Here is a 14,156-nt window from a genome sequence, read left to right as displayed (position 1 = left end):
ACCGCCCAAAGGTCGTACAGACAAGCCGTCGTGGGTGCAGGATTCGGTCCACCGGTGCTGATGTCAGGGCCAGCATGGCTACAGTGCCACGCCGCACGGAGATCTCCATGGGTACGGCATACTATGACCATGCTTGCCTTTGGAAAGGGGTGGGAGCAGTCTTCACTGTAGCCACTCCCCTGTCCTGTCCCTCATGATGAGGACATGGGGTTTTGCTGGAATCGCGGGCCGACTCCCCAAGGCCGGATTCTTGGGAAGTCGTTAGTCAGGAGTCGGTTTGTCCTGAAGTCGTCCCTGGGACTCGGCCGCGGGTGGCTAGTCGGTGGCCTCGGCGCCGACTCCTCAGAAGGCGGCTCTTTGTCTTGGGATCTTGAGGGGCGCAGCCTGCCCAGATGTCTTGAAAGGTTCTGGGGCTTGGGTTAGCCTACCCGTGGCCAATTACTCTGACATTGATGAATATGAGTATTACAAGAGTTGATCTACCACGAGATCGTAATGACTAAACCCCAAAAGTCTGGTCTGGCTATGATTATGAGGACCTATCTACAGACCTAGCCCTCCGGTTTATATAGACACGGGAGGTATCTAGGATTTACACAGGGTCGGTTACAGAGAAAGGAATCTTCATAGTTGATCGCCAAGCTTGCCTTCCACGCCAAGGAGATTCCAATCCGGACACGGGTAGAGTCTTCGGTCTTTGTATCTTTACGGCCCATCAGTCCAGCCCATATCCAATAGATCGGACACCCGAGGACCCCTTAGTCCAGGACTCCCTTAGGGGCTGGTGTTTGAGGATACGCCACGGCTACTAAAAATTTTAGTAATGGTGGGTGGAGATGGTGGTGGACGAGGGAGGGCGACAGTTCAAATGCCTCAGCTACTACAATTTTACTATAAGGTCGGTGCTGGAGGAGTGTGGGCGAACGTTGAATTACGACGGCTACTAAAATTTGGTTAAAGGAATTGATGCGGGGTGGGAGTGCCCAAGATCGTGCATGGTACAATAACAATATGTGTGTATGATAATAAGGAAAAGCGGCGCGGATCCGCCGATCTTTGCAACGCTCAAGGCGGGTAGTTTGTTTCTTATATTTCTAGCTAGTTGGTCTATCGCACACGGTTCTTACTAATTTCAAAATAAACTTACCCGCCTTTATCTTGCACATGTGGTGGTTTTACAGCGCACTTGCATAGCACATGGTTAAGCCAGTACCTCCACTCTTTGCTCGCGCTTGTGCGGTCGTGGTAATTTCAGCGCACTTGCATCGCACATGGTTTAGCCAGTACCTCCACCCTTTGCTCGCGCTTGCGTGGTCGTGATGATTTCAGCGCACTTGCATCGCACATAGTTGAGCCAGTACCTCCACCTTAATTTTCTCGCGCTTGCGCAGTCGTGGTGATTTCAGCGCACTTGCATCACACACGGTTGAGCCAGTACCTCCACCTTAATTTGCTCGCGGTTGCGCGGTCATGGTGATTCACATCGCACTTGTATCGCACACGGTTAAGATATTATACCCCGTGTCCGTTGAGGGTCATCAGAGTCTTTGTAGCAAAAAATAACATTAGAGAGGGTCAAAAGACAGCCACACCAGCATGTGGCCCAAATATATATGAGTGAAACGGGTGGTATGTGATGTTAAAATTCCAATGCACAACTTTGACCCAGCGGGCCCACGGTTGGGCACGTCATTGAAGATCGATGAGAGGGGCCAGAAGTCAAGAACCACCTGGAAGTGGCCAAATATATGTACGAATATAGGGTATGTTTAAAACTTTAAATGCACAATGCATAACTTTGGTGGCACCTGCCTCGCAAACTCGAAAGCACCCTAACAACCACCTAGCTAGGATATATATAATGACATAATGTTGTACCTAGATAGGATGCTTGGCCCACCACCACCCACTTCATGTCAGCGGGGCGGATGCACGTAATGATCGATACTTTGGTCATACATGCATGTCGCCATGACCTACCATAAGACGGACCAATGAATCTTTCGTTTGGTCAAATGACAGTTGTTGTTGTCAATAAACCGCTTGGGCCAATAGATTGAACCATCATAAAAATCGCACGAGAGGGACCACAAAACCAGCACCTCTTGCATGCGGCCCAATATGATGTACGTTGGGAAGGGGTGATGTGTGTTTTCAATATAGAATAATGTATAATTTAGATGGGGTGCCTACCTCTCGATATAGACAACAACCATGAAGGCAAGGTAGTTAAGGACGAGATGCATACACAGGGTTTGATGTAGGTCAAACCCAGCAATCCGAGCATCTGGGAGGGAATCCTGACAACGCATGAGCTCAAGCTTTGGTTGACCGACATTTGACGGTGACCGGCCCTAACACGAGCTAGGAGGAATCCATTCATGGCCAACACATACCCCTCATTATCGGTCAAAGGGATGATATATATACACTCAGGGAGCCCACAGATATCCGTGTCATCACAAAAAACCGCACAAGGGAGATGTGGTTGATCAGAAGACCCTATATACACTGCATGCGGCCCGAAAATATGTATGGGTACGATGGTGTGTGATGTGTTTAAATCGCAAATGCACAACTTCGATGGGCCACGCCAACTACATTACAAACAAACACCGTACCCAACTCCAAGTCTGGTTCAATACCTATGATGTCAGTTTCCCAACTTCGAGGCGGCGGCGGGGGGTTGGGTGGGGGGGGGGTCGTCCCATGCATGCGCTCAAACTTTATTTTGTCTATCATGGGACACACACATATATATATATATATATATCTGTACATCTATACACCTATATAGTGTGCGAATAACTATGAAAGTTGCTCGTTGGATGAAGCCAATCCAACGGTAGATAGATGGCAAATCCGAGCACTACTGGCCGTTGGATATCATCTACATTCCACCAGATTCCGCCACATGTACAATCTAGAATACTCCATGGTTGAACTTAAGCATAGTGCACAAACCTCAAAACACAAGCACTTCTCCTTTGTTCTCTAGAATCTTCCATATCTTAATTGCCCAAACCTTTTTTTATAAATGAAATGTCACTTTTTGTTTTTACCTTTACAATGCACAATTCCATGAATCTTAAAATAGTTTTTTATAAAACTAATTGATTTTGGATGAGATGAACTATAAGAATTAAATGAACATCTACATCATGCATATCCGGGAGAAGAGGCGGGCTACCTGTTTGGAATGAAACCCTAGTAGAGAAGGAAGCGTGAGCTACACAACGCATGCGCACAGTGCTTACCCATGTACTGCATGTGCTGTCGACAGGGCTCAGGGTTGCCGTTAGATCTGGGAGCATCCAACAGTGCACACGTACGATCCGTGGGGTTTGGGTTCTGGCTAGTCAAAACGTAGGACTTAGATCGTGCGTGCAGCGGGGGGGGGGATATCATACGGAAACCAACATTCTACGGAAACCGCTCAAAACCATGAGAAAAAGATGTTTTGAAGTTTCAAAAAAAAATCGAAAAATGCGGGATGTTAAGAGGATGATGTTTTATTGCCACAAAAAATTTCATGTTGAAACACTTTACGAGATGTGAGCTATGAAAAAGACAAAATCAGTGTTAAATAGGTCTAAATAGTAATGTCACTATTCATGGCAGAATTTGTCTTTTTCATAGCTCACATCTCGTAATGTTTTTCAACTTGAAATTTTGTGTAGCAATAAAACATCACCTTCTTAACATCCCACATTTTTTCAGATTTTAATGAAACTTTAAAATAAGGTTTCCACGAAGTTTTCATTGAATATCGGTTTTCATGAGTGAACCGTGTGCTGTTTGAAAACATTTCATGAGAAGAATCTTGGTTTTTAAATCCCCGCAAATCCAAAACTAAGCTGAAAATTGTGAAACCTGCCATGGTGTCACAACATCACACTTGTATGTTGAGGAATTTTTTTCGTCCATTGTGGCGCAAGTTTTATTACAAGCCTCTTACAAACCAGAGCTTCTCTCAAAGAAGCCTTGTGGTTCCGATAGGGAAACATGTCCCCCTTGTGGGCGAAACGTAATCACTTCCTCTTTTCACCTTGTATTTTCTTCTACAGGCAACATGGAACGACACGATATCCGTGCTGAAATTTAAACTTATTCAGGGTTCATTTAGCCTTTTTATACACTAATTGAGTTTCCTATGCATTTGATGTCCATAATTAAAATCTGGACAACAAATACATGCTCCAGTTCATCAAATGGCTAGAAAAATTATACATGTGTTCTTGGGTGCATGTTTATTAGGTCCCATGCCAGGAATGGGAATGAATCACAATCGTACTGGTGTCATGGCTCGTCCTCAAACATTTCGAATCTTGGTTTTCATGTCCCCATAAATCCTAAACACACCAGAAAGTCATCAAAGGTGGCATGGTGTCATGTCATGGCACATATATATCGTGGTAAAAACATTGTCCAATTTGGCCCAAGCTTTATTACAAACCTCTTACAAAAACTAGAGCTTCTCTCAAAAAAGCATCATGGTTTTTATAGGGAAACGTGTTCCCCTTTGGGCGAAACGTAATCACTGCCTCTTTTCACCTTGTATTTTCTCCCATGGGCAACATGGAACGACAGGATATCCGTGCTGAAATTTAAACTTATTCAGGGTTCATGTGGCCTTTTTATACACTAATTGAGTTTCCTAGGCATTTAATGTCCATAATTCAAATCTGAACTACAAATACATGCTCCTGTTCACCAAAATGGCTAGAAAAAATATACATGTGTCCTTGGATGCATGTTTAGGTCTCATGCTAGGAATGGGAATGAATTACAACTGTACCGCTGTCCTAGCTCGTCTTCAAACATTTCGAATCTCAGTTTTTAAGTCCACATAAATCCTAAACTCACTAGAAAGTCATCAAAGGTGGCATGGTGTCACATCATGTCACATATATGCCGTGGTAAAAACATTGCCAATTTAGGCCAAGCTTTATTACAAACCTCTTACAAACCGGAGCCTGTCGCAAGAACCCTCGTGGTTTCGATAGGGAAACATGTCCCCTTGTGGGCCAAATGATAATTAATCCTTCTTCTAGCCTCATATTAGCTTCTACATGCGACACGTAACAACTGAAGATTCGCGCTGAACTTTGAAATTATTCAGGGTTCGTTTGACCTTTTTATTCTTTAATTGAGTTTTCTAGACATTTAATGTCCATCATTCAAATCCGAAGTACAAATACATGCTCCAGTGCACCAAAATGGATAGAAAAAACGTACATGTTTCCTTGGGGTGCATGTTTAGGTCCCATGGAACGAATGGGAACGAATTCAACCATCTCGCCATCCTGGCTAGGCCACAAACATTGCGAATCTCGGTTTTTAAATGTTTGTAAATCCATAACCACCAGGAAATCATGAAACTTGGCATGCTGTCACTACATGGTACATATAATTGTCCAATTTGGGCAAAGCTATATTACAAGCCTTTTACAAACCGGAGCATGTCGCAACTCTCGTGGCTCCGGTAGGGAAACATGCCCCTCTTGTGGGCGAAATGATAATCGATGCCTCTTCTCGACTTGAACTTTGTTTTCTATAGGCAACATAGAATAACAGGAGTGTCGAGCTGAAATTTGAAATTGTTTAGGGTTCGTTTTCCCATTGTATATATATTACTAATTACTAAGTTTTCTATGCATTTAATGTAGTCCATAATTCAAATTTGAACTACAACCACATGCTCTAGTGAAGCAAAATGGGTGGGAAATCGTACATGTGTCACTGGGTGCATGTTTAGGTCTCATTTAAGGAATGAGAATGAATTACAAACTTGTTGTCATCCTGAAACAATGAGAATCTCAGTTTTTAAATCCCAGTAAATCAAAAAAGTCACCCGCAAAACATGAAACTTGGCATGGTTTCATGACATGGCACATATATGCTGCGGTAAAAAAATCGTCCAGTTTGAGAAGAGGCGCACACATTAGTAGAAAATGAAGTCCTTTTTGAAACAAAAAGCTGACATGTTAATATCGCAAACGGTTGTATTATATTAACCGTGTCGAAATTTAACCATACTCGGTGGCATGCGTGCAGCTATTTGATTAGACGGGACGAGCGCGAGAAGTCCGCCGTGCAGGCTCGACGGGATGCGTGCGAGCAGTCCGCCGCACAGGCTCGACGGGACGGGTGCATCCTGTCCACCTCGCAGGCTTGCTGGGACACGTGCGAGCAGCAAGGCCACCCATGCTCACCGGGAAGTGAGCTCTTTGACCTCCATGCACCAGCCGCCACCCGCCTCGCTCACAACTTCTCCATTAATGGGTTAATTAAAGCACTTGGACGGAGGGTGTTTGCTTGTGATCTGTAAGTGCATCTAGTGCCACCCCTAGTTGGTGTTGGAGTATTGACGACAAACCTAGTTGAGGGACTAATGTGTTTGTGAGAATTGCAGGATAACACAGGTAGAAGTCCCTCATTGATTCGGTTTTCCTACCAGAGATGACCCCTAAAAATGTATGAAGACATTGAGGTCAAAGGTGGTATATGAAGATATTCACATTGAAGACTATGACAAGAGAAGACATCACATGAATCATACGGAGCTCGACGACTTAGATCTTTTGTAGTTCTTTTTATTCTTTGTTGAGTCATAGGAACCACCGTACTGTTAAGTGGGGTCCAAGAGAACCAGTCAGAATGACTGAAGTGATGCTTAACCAAAACCTATGTCTTCGAGTGAAGACTATGAGAGTGAATCTTGTCCAGAGTCGGACAGGTCAGCTTTTCTTGTAGCCCAAGTAAAGTTGCCGTGTGAGTTTGAAATCTGACCATTAGAACACGTGTCAGTTCCTTAGTGACCCAGGGTCATTTTGGACAAATCAGGTCGGGTTGCCTAGTGGCTATAAATATCCCAACCCCTACAACCATAAATGGTTGGCTGCTTAGAGTTAGTGTACGGCTTTTGTCGTTTGAGAGCAACCCACCTCGAAGCCTTTGAGAGAGAATTCCTTGTGAGGATAAAGCCCTAACCACCCAGAGCCAAAGAGAATTAGGCATCACTTAAGTCTTCTTGTCTGTGTGATCTGAAGACTTATTACACTTGAGGACTGTGAATCCTCCAGCCGGTTAGGCGTCACGTTCTGAGCATCCAAGACACATTGTTGATCGCCGGTGAACGAAGTCTGCGAAGGTTTGGGAGTATACCTTGAAGACTTACCAGAGTGATTGGGCGAGGTCTGTGTGACCTTAGCTCAAGGGGAATACGGTGAGGACTGGGTGTCCTGAGCTGCGTGTTCAGGACTGGGTGTCCGGGACTGTGTGTCCTCAGGATTAAATACCTAGCCGCCCTAACCAGACATACAGTTGTCACAGCAACTGGAATTGGTCCAACAAATCATTGTCTTCAACGTGTCACTGGTTTCATCCTTTCCTTCCCTTTACATACTGTTGGTCCTTGTGAAGTCATTGTATGATTGCTCTATCTTTTATCTTCACTGAGTGACTGTGTGTTCTGTTTGGCTTCATAATATCTTCCTACCTGATCCTTACTACATTGCTGCTATTAGTCATTGTGCTTTCACTCCATTGAATACATGACTATGGTTTGCCTAGTGTAGTCTACCTTCTGCTGTATGGTAATAGGTTTATTTCTATTGTTTGTCTTCATAACTTCCATGTTTTGAAGACTTTCATAAAAATCGCCTATTCACCCCCCTCTAGTCGGTATAACGCACTTTCAATTGGTATCAGAGCAAGGTACTCCCTTGTTCTGTGTGATTCGGTTTAACCACCTGGAGTTTTAGCTATGTCGACTATAGGGATAATCAAAGTCTCCGCTGCGTGCCCCGTCTTCGATGGAACTGAATATCCCTACTAGAAGAATAAGATGCGCATGCATCTTGAAGCCATTGACGTCGACCTATGGTATGTCGTCAAGAACGGCGTTCCCAAAGCTGGAGAAGGTGTCACTGCTGATGACGTCAAGAAGTTCGTTCAACTGGACTCTACTGCCAAGAATATCATCTGTGGTCCTCTGACCAAAGGACAGTATGGCCACGTGAGTGCTTTGGAAACATCTAAGCTAGTCTGGGACTGGCTCTCCAAGGTCAACGAAGGCGCCTGAACCCAGAGAGATCGGAGAATCAGTGTCCTTCGCAACCTTTTCAACCGCTTCAAGAGAAATGACAATGAGAATGTCCAGCTCACGTTTGATCGACTCACTGACATCACGAATGAGCTTCAAGCCCTTGGCGCTACTGAGATCACTAAGCATGAAGTCGTCAAGACACTACTGAGATCACTTGACAGTTCGTTTGACACCCTAGCCCTGATGATTCAAGAACGTCCTGATTTCAAGACACTCGATCCGTCTGACATACTTGAGAGGCTGAACACACATGAGTTCAGCTTTCTGAGAAAATATCTACGGTCCAAACTATGGGCGAACTCGTGCCTTGAAGGCAAAAGCTGTCTCCTCATATGAAGAAGAATCTGACAGCAGTTCGGATGATCCTGAAGACATTGGAAGGGAACTTGCTATGCTTGTGAAGAAGTTCCAAAAATTCACCAAGAAGAAAGGTTTTAGAAAGTCTTCCCGATCAAGCTCAAGGAATGATGAAGCTTCTGCTCATGACTACGAGAAGAAAACATGCCACAAGTGCAAGAAACCTGGCCACTTCATCTCTAAGTGTCCGCAGTGGGACAATGAGAACAAAAAGAAGAAGAAGAGCAAGGAATATGACTCTGACGACAAGAAGGAGAAGAAATACTCAAAGTCTTCTTCCAAGTCTTCCTCAAAGTCTTCATCACACAAGAAGAGCTCATCTGGCAAGGCACCTACGTTTGTTGGCAAGGAAATGGATTCAGAGGAGGAGTCCGCTTCTGAGGAGGCGGAGGTGCAGTCTGAGGAGGAGTCCGATTCTGGCATCGCTAGTCTGGCTACAGCATATGTTGCCAAGTCCATCTTCAACACTGAAGACAATGACTGCATCACCGACACTGATGCAAATGACAAGGACTACTCCGCTCCTACCTACTGCTTCATGGCACACGGTGCCAAGGTAAACAAACGCACTACTCACTATCGAACATCTAGTGACGATGACTCTGATTGTGGTTCAAAACCTAGCTACAAAACACTTGCTAAAATTGCAACTGAACAACAGAAAGCTATGGAACATATTCAAAAACTGTTAGACAGAAGTGATGATCTGTTAGGTGCTGAAATGACTCGATCTGAGTCCTTAATTGAAGACATAAAAAATCTTCACGTTAAGTATGAGGAACTTGAAAGTCGTCATGAAACGCTCTCAACAACTCATGAAAAGCTTTCCTATGATTATCTTCAAAGTAAGCAAGATCTTGAGAAATTGAGAGTGGCTCATGAAGATCTTCAAAAGGAAAACGAGTCACTTCGTGCCGAACAGATCAGCTCCGCTCAGGAAGGATTTGAACCACCATGTCTTAAATGCATTGAGCGTGATAATGCTACTACTGTTGCTGAATGTTCTACTGCTGCTACTGTTGCAATATCTTCAACTGTTGATGTGGGAACTAACCCCTCTGCTGAGGATTCCACTGCTATTTCTGATGAGAATGCTAGCTTGAAGACATTGCTTGAAACAGGGATGTAGAAAACTCTTAAAGGGCATCAGACACTATGTGATGTTCTCAAAAACCAGATCTTGAACCGAAACCCGAGGAAAGAGGGTGTTGGCTTCGTAAGGAAAATGAATGTTGATGGCTCTTATTTCAAAGGAATCTTCAGCAGATCTATCCAATCTATCTGGCTTCACTTGTGCAAACCCCATTGTCATTCATGAATCCTTTGATGCAAACTATAAACTGTTTAAGAATCAGAATGGTGAAGTGTTTGCCAGGTACATTGGTACTAACTACAGGAATGGACCGCCTATGAAGAAGATCTGGGTTCCGAAAAAGTGTCTGGAGAATCTTCCTGTGAATGTCATCATGACACCACACGTGAAGAAGACAAACCACAGACCATAGGCTTCATACGGTCCAAAGGCTTCATACAGACAGAGGACTCACCTGAGTCGCACTAACGCAAATGTTTTGCAGGGAAACCATACTCAGGCCTATGAATATGAGTGCGGTTCATCAAACCGCCATGTTCATAAGACCAAGAACTATTCTGCTTATTCTTATGAGTACTATTGTCCGCCTGCAAGACTTTTTGCTAGGGCTCCAAAGCCAAAGTTCTCAGACGCTGCACTTAGACTTATTGCTTCTAAGCCACCCTTGAAGATGTGGGTGGCTAAGAAAGCTTAACTCTCTTTTGCAGGGAAAGGTCTCCAGCAGAAAACCAAAATCGTCTGACGCTATTGCTGGGGACCTTAAACATCTTGTAGGGTGCAAGATCAAATGCCCGAATGGTCTTACTATGTACTTCGTTCCTGAATCGCTTGCTACTCTCCCCATTAGTCCTAATCTGGATCTAAGCTTTCATAACCCACTAGTTCGTCAAATGTTTTTGCTTCACAATTCTCTTCGTGAAGCCTATCCCCCTAACTGCACTGTAGGGTACGACACCAGCGTCTTCAGAATGGATTATTGATAGTGGGTGTACCAATCACATGACTGGCAAAAGAAGCCTTCTTATGGACTCAACCTTACGTCCATCCGACAAGAGTCACATCACATTTGCTGACACTAGTAAAAGTAAGGTATTGGGCCTAGGTAGAGTTGCAATCTCAAAGGATCAACACATGGATAAAGTCATGTTTGTTGAATCCCTTGGCTTCAACTTAATGTCTGTCTCAATGCTTTGCGATTTGAACATGATTATAATATTTGGAAAATATCGCAGCCCTGTACTAATGGAATCTGACAAGTCTCTCATGTTTGAAGGGTATCGGAAAGATGATTTGTACGTGGTAGATTTCTCGGCAGGACCACAGCTTGCCGTATGTCTTCTAGCAAAAGCTTTAGAATGCTGGCTCTGGCATCAGAGGCTAGGGCATGCTGGCATGAGGAACCTCCACACCCTTGCAAAGAAGAAGCATGTCATAGGCATCGAGGGCATCAAGTTCAAGAAAGATCACTTATGCGGTGCCTGTGAAGCAGGAAAGATGAAGAGGGCCAAACATCCCTCGAAGACAATCATGACAACTACTCAACCCTTCGAACTTCTTCACATGGACCTTTTCGGTCCCACTCATTACTCAACTCTTACTACTACTGCTTGTCTCTATGGCTTTGTCATTGTTGATGATTATTCTAGACATACTTGGGTGCACCTAATCCTCTACAAGACTGAAGTGCAGGATGTCTTTAGACGCTTCGCCAATCGAGCAATGAACAACTATGGCGCCAAGATAAAGCACATCAGAAGTGAGAACCGCACTGAATTCAAGAACACCGGCCTTGATACATATCTTGATACCTTGGGCATCACACATGAATTCTCAGCCCCGTACACGCCACAGCAGAATGGCGTCGTCGAACGCAAGAAGAGAACACTCATTGAGATGGCCCGAACGATACTTGATGAATACAAGACTCCAAGAAAATTCTGGCCTGAAGCCATTGATACTGCATGCCATACAATCAATCGTGTTTATCTTCACAAGCTTCTGAACAAGACATCTTATGAGCTCCTTACTGGCAAGAAGCCAAATGTCAGTTACTTCAGAGTATTTGGCGCCAAGTGCTGGATCAAGGATCCACATCACACTTCAAAATTTGCACCAAAGGCACATGAGGGTTTTATGCTTGGATATGGAAAGGATTCACACTCCTACAGAGTCTTCAATCTCTTTCATTACAAAGTGGTTGAAACACTGGATGTGCGGTTTGATGAGACTAATGGTTCACAAAGAGAGCACCTCCCAAATGTGCTAGATGAAGTTCCATCCAGCGAATCAATCAAGCTTATGGGAACCGGAGAAATCATACCCTCTGAAGCTCAACCTGAAGAGGAACTTATCATCTCCGCACCTGATCAACCTGAAGAAAATGCTCAGCCTGAAGACAATCCCACTAACAATGACAATGATCAGCAAGAGCAAAACCTTCGCCCTGTACATCCTCGTGTTGCCAATGAAGTGCAGATTGAGAGAATAATTGACAGCATCAATGCACCCGGTCCGCTCACTCGATCAAGGGCAACTCAGCTAGAAAATATCTGTGGGCACTTCGCATTCGTCTCAATAACAGAACCCAAGAAAGTTGAAGAAGCCTTCATGGAACCTGAATGGATTCAAGCTATGCAAGAAGAGCTCCAACAGTTTGAGCTGAATAATGTATGGGAACTGGTTAAGCGTCCTGATCCTCGTAAGCACAACATAATAGGCACCAAATGGATATACCGCAACAAGCAAGATGAGCATGGTCAAGTTGTCAGAAACAAAGCTCATCTCGTTGCTCAAGGATATACTCAAGTGGAAGGCATTGACTTCGATGAAACATTTGCTCCTGTGGCTAGACTTGAAGCCATACGCATACTGCTGGCCTATGCAAATCATCATAACATACTTCTATATCAAATGGATGTGAAGAGCGCCTTTCTCAATGGCAAGATTGAAGAAGAAGTGTATGTTGCACAACCGCCTGGCTTTGAAGATCCAAAACATCCTGACATGGTATACAAGCTCAACAAGGCACTGTATGGCCTCAAACAAGCCCCTCGGGCCTGGTATGACACACTCAAATACTTCCTGAAGAGCAAAGGCTTCATACCTGGTTCCCTCGACCCCACTCTCTTCACGAAGACATATCATGGTGAACTATTTGTGTGCCAAATATATGTGGATGACATTATCTTCGGCTGCACCAATCAGAAGTACAGTGAAGAGTTTGGATATATGATGCAAGAGCAATATCAGATGTCCATGATGGGAGAGGTGAAGTTCTTCCTTGGTCTTCAAATACGACAGCAACGCAATGGCATCTTCATATCTCAAGAGAAGTATCTCAAAGATTGCCTGAAGAAGTTCGGTATGCAAGACTGCAAAGGCTTCACGACGCCAATGCCAGCCAAGCATCATCTGGGTCCTGACAACAATGGTAAAGAGTTCGACCAAAAGGTATACCGCTCCATGATTGGTTCTTTGCTTTATCTATGTGCATCTAGGCCTGATATTATGCTTAGTGTTTGCATGTGTGCTCAATTTCAAGCGGCACCAAAGGAGTCGCATCACTTAGCTATGAAGCAAATTCTTCGATATTTGGCTCACACCCCAACTCTAGGATTATGGTATCCAAAGGGCTCAAAGTTTGATCTGGTTGGATTCTCGGATGCTGATTATGCTGGTGACAAAGTGGATCGCAAGTCTACATCAGGCACATGTCACTTTCTGGGACGATCACTTGTATGTTGGTCTTCGAAGAAGCAGAACTGTGTATCTCTCTCCACTGCTGAATCTGAATACATTGTTGCTGGATCTTGCTGCGCTCAGCTTCTATGGATGAAGCAAACACTCAAGGACTATGGCATTCATCTGAAGCAAGTGCCACTCTACTGCGACAATGAAAGCGCCATCAAGATTGCCAACAACCCAGTTCAGCACTCGAAGACAAAGTACATTGAAATTCGTCATCACTTTCTTAGAGATCATGTTGTGAAGGAAGATATTGATATCATACACGTCAACACTGAAGAGCACTTGGCAGATATCTTCACCAAGCCCTTGGATGAGAAGAGATTTTGCAAGTTACGGTGTGAGCTAAATATCTTGGGATCCTCAAATGTCCTGTGATCAGGCACACATCCTAACACATATGCATAATGATGACTTAGATGTGCAACACATGAAGTAAAGTATATCTTCAATCAATGAAGACATACATTCTAAGTGTGAATACATTAATATGGAATTTGACTTCGGAGCGCCACGATAATTGTGCACCGTGTCTGGGTCTAATACTTCCTATACGGTGGGTAACACCACCACCAAAATGTTCTGTTTGAAGTGTTTCACTCATGGCGTTACATTTGCTACATCCTCACATTTGGTTCGGCTTCAATTTCAACATGTCTTCATGATTATCTTCACTATGTTGATTATATATATATACTAGTGTTCTGTCCTCTACAGCATTCACTTATAGCTATGTCTTCTTGTTGAATCTTTTGAACTAAGTGAATGTGATTGGACCGTAACCTCTCTATGCTTTCTATCTGAAACTCTATCAATCCAAATCATATGCATTCTATTGAAACTGTCGAATGT

The sequence above is a fragment of the Triticum aestivum genome, chromosome 4A (genome assembly GCF_018294505.1).
Source record: "Triticum aestivum cultivar Chinese Spring chromosome 4A, IWGSC CS RefSeq v2.1, whole genome shotgun sequence".
Taxonomy (NCBI): domain Eukaryota; kingdom Viridiplantae; phylum Streptophyta; class Magnoliopsida; order Poales; family Poaceae; genus Triticum; species Triticum aestivum.
The sequence above is the reverse complement of the archived record's forward strand: the minus strand, read 5'-3'. Positions refer to the sequence as shown.